The 2,884-nt window shown below is 60.2% G+C and overlaps 1 pseudogene; it reads left to right on the forward strand.

Annotated features, from left to right (window-relative positions):
- Positions 1 to 573: 573 nt before the first annotated feature.
- LOC136531157 (calcium-transporting ATPase 4, endoplasmic reticulum-type-like) lies at positions 574 to 2,293 on the forward strand (annotated as a pseudogene).
- The last annotated feature ends 591 nt before the right edge of the window (positions 2,294 to 2,884 follow it).

A 2,884-nucleotide genomic window follows, 5' to 3' on the forward strand; every position in this document is an offset into this window, starting at 1 on the left:
GCCACCACGAAATCTCCTGTATCACAATCCAGCAGCAGGCCGGTGCCTCTGCGGCCTAGTGTCATCCATGGGTTTCTCCGCCAGGAGCCCACCGGAGCTGCCTCTATCTCCTCCTCGGTCTGCTGGAAGGGCTGGCCCAGTAGATGAAGTGATCGATCGCGGAGCACGATGAGGGGAGTCCCTCGAAGTCCACCTCGAGACGGAAGAGTACGGCGTTGCCGTGCGCCGCCACGACGCGGTTCCAGCCGGACGGCTTGCGGCCCTCCGGCCAGTGGACCCAGAGGCGGGAGGCACCCGGCAGCGGGCGCACGGTGAACGACACGCGGACGATCTCGCCGTTGCTGGCGCGAGCCTCCGGCGTGCTAGGGTCGTCGTCGTGGCGAAAGGAGGCGAGCGCCTTGCGGTCAATACCTTGGTCTACCACTACCCAGCTAGGGAGAATCGAGGAGAGCGGCTGATCTGATGATCGGATCCCCATGGCGACTGGCGAGCATCGAACTGGTGGGCCGCCCGTGCGCAACTAGATCGACTAAGGTTCGTAATCTGGTAGCCGGCGGCGACGGCGAATCGGCGATGACCGATGATGAGGAAACAGCAGCGGACCGCGCAGGCTCTGAATCGATCAATCGTACTTTGTACTACATGGTTTTCCGAGTTCCGGCTTAAAAAAAAGTTATTTGATTCTTACCGTTACAATTTCTCAAGTTTCGAAGAATGTCATTACTATTCGTTTTATTGGAAACTTGCCATTACTATTTTGCTTTCCCCTCATCCTTGCCCTTTTCTACATCTGGAGCATAGCTAGGTCCACCTGTAGGTGTCGTATTTCCGTATGTGCTCGTATTGCCCCTGTATGAGAGGATAAGGCTGAGCAGTCCGCTGCCAGTGCCGCGGCGCGTGCCGCCGCTCGGATTCCCACAACTCCGCCGCCCGTGCCTGCACTCTACTTCATCCGTCCATCCCCAGCGTGGGCATTGCCATCCCCTGCTTCGTTGGCTTGGTTCGTTGCGGCGCGCTCCGGTCTTCGGCTCTCCGCATTGCACGCCAATCAACCAACCACCCGACTCCTCCACCGCCGCCGCTTCGGTGCCCGCCGCCGCCACCGGCGACGCAGACGACCTATCCACGTTCCCGGCGTGGGCGCGGTCGGTGTTGGACTGCGAGGAGCGGTTGGGGTCTCCATCACCCGCGACCTATCCGCCGAGGCCACGGCGCGGCTGCGCGTCCACGGGGCGAACGAGCTGGCGGAGCACCTGGGCCCATCGCTGCTGCGGCTGCTGCTGGACCAGTTCGAGGACATGCTGGTGCGCATCCTGCTCGCGGCGGCCGCCGTCTCCTTGCTCCTCGCGCTCTCCTCCTCCGCCTCTTCGGGCGCCGCCCCGACGCTCGCCGCCTTCGTCGAGCCGCTCGTCATCTTCCTCATCCTCGTCGTGAACGCGGCCGTCGGGGTGTGGCAGGAGGCCAACGCAGAGCGGGCGCTGGACGCGCTACGGGAGATCCAGTCCCACCACGCCGCGGTCCTTCACGACGGCGGCTGGGTCCCCACGCGGGACCTCGTCCCGGGCGACGTCGTGCAGCTCTACGTCGGGGATAAGGTGCCCGCCGACATGCGCGTCGCAAGCCTGCTCACCTCCACGCTCCGCCTCGAGCAAGGGTTGCTGACCGGGGAGACGGTGTCCGTCAACAAGACCTCTCGCGCGTTGCCGGTGGAGGACGTCGATATACAGGCTAAGGAGTGCATGGTGTTTGCCGGCACCACCGTCGTCAACGGCGCCGCGCTCTGCATCGTCGCGCGCACTGGGATGGCCACAGAGATCAGCGCCATCCACGCGCAGATCCACCAGGCGTCGCAGGAGGACGACGACACGGCGCTCAAGAAGAAGCTCAACGGGTTCGGGGAGGCGCTCACCAAGATCATCGGCCTCATCTGCGCGCTCGTCTGGCTCATCAACGTCAAGTACTTCCTCACCTTCGACCTCCAGGGGGGATGGGTGCCAGGAATGCCAGCTTCTCCTTCGAGAAGTGCACCTACTACTTTGAGATCGCCGTCGCGCTCGCCGTCGCCGCCATACCTGAGGGCCTGCCCGCCGTCATCACCACCTGCCTCGCGCTCGGGACTAGGAAGATGGCCGCCAAGAATGCGCTCGTTAGGAAGCTGCCTAGCGTCAAGACCCTCGGCTGCACCACCTCGTACAGGGGCAATACGGGCACATACGGAAATACGGCACCTGCAGGTGGGCCTAGCTACGCTCCAAATGTAGAAAAGGGCAAGGGTGAGGAGAAAGCAGAATAGTAATGGCAAGTTTTCAATAAGACAAATAGTAATGACATTCTTCAAAACTGGAGAAATTGTAATGGCAAGAATTCAAATAACCAAAAAAACGAGAGGAAAAAACAATCCTATTTTAATTCGACCAATTGGTTGTCGAATCCATGTTGAATTCGACGCCTTCCATGATTGGTTTGGGATATCCTCGTCTGGTTGTCGAATTCCACCGCAGCGTCCTTGACCGGAGCCTTCCATATTTGAGTTTGTAATATCCTCATCTGCAAGTACAAATACACGCCTTCCTCACCAGTCCCCAACGGCAATCCTCCCCATCGCTATTCTTTCCTTCGTTATTAAGAGCGCGAGAGGGAGGGCAGTACGGGACCAAGAAAACGGCCGCGGCGATGGTGTCGCCTCGCCGGACTGGAAAGACGAGCCAGTGGCGGAGGCGCAGGGAGCTGGTCCTCATCGAGGACCCCAAGAGCCGCCTGGTGACCTTCTCCAAGCTGCAGTAGAACCTCTGCAAGCGGACCAAGATGCGTCTTTTAACGGGGTTGTTAATTGTCAATGCTTCCTTGCTTAGGTTTAGGGCAGTCCCGGGAAAAAACTAGTAGT

Source organism: Miscanthus floridulus, unplaced genomic scaffold (assembly GCF_019320115.1).
Source record: "Miscanthus floridulus cultivar M001 unplaced genomic scaffold, ASM1932011v1 fs_292_1_2, whole genome shotgun sequence".
In the NCBI taxonomy this organism is placed as follows: domain Eukaryota; kingdom Viridiplantae; phylum Streptophyta; class Magnoliopsida; order Poales; family Poaceae; genus Miscanthus; species Miscanthus floridulus.